Source organism: Larimichthys crocea, unplaced genomic scaffold, assembly GCF_000972845.2.
Source record: "Larimichthys crocea isolate SSNF unplaced genomic scaffold, L_crocea_2.0 scaffold997, whole genome shotgun sequence".
Classification (NCBI taxonomy): Eukaryota; Metazoa; Chordata; class Actinopteri; family Sciaenidae; genus Larimichthys; species Larimichthys crocea.
Window position 1 is genome coordinate 413 of NW_020861354.1, and position 408 is coordinate 820.

Genomic DNA, 408 nt, shown 5'->3' on the forward strand with positions numbered 1-408 from the left:
GGCAAACGTGCAACAACAGATTGACGTGTAGTTTAACTTGCCTGCAGCTAATTAGCAAAAGTGTCACTGGCTATAGAACCTTTGAACAACTCAACAGAGCAGAGGTGTATACTAAGACATCAGTCAATCTGTGCTGGAGAAAACTCTAACCAGAATTTCGCAAGTGGAGTCAAGGGCAGAGGAATTGCCGTTTTCACTACTCAACGGGCCTCTAATGACGACCAACGAGTTCCATGCATTTCAAAAGTGTGACCATGGGAGTCGTCAGGGTGACATAATCTGAGGTCTGAGTTGAGAAATAGTTGTTGATGGAGCGTTAGTACTGACTTTATCAACCGTTTCTATGCAGTGCAAGCCCCACTTCATTGAGTAGAGGAAGCTCCGTTTTGACGTGATTCAAACCTGCGC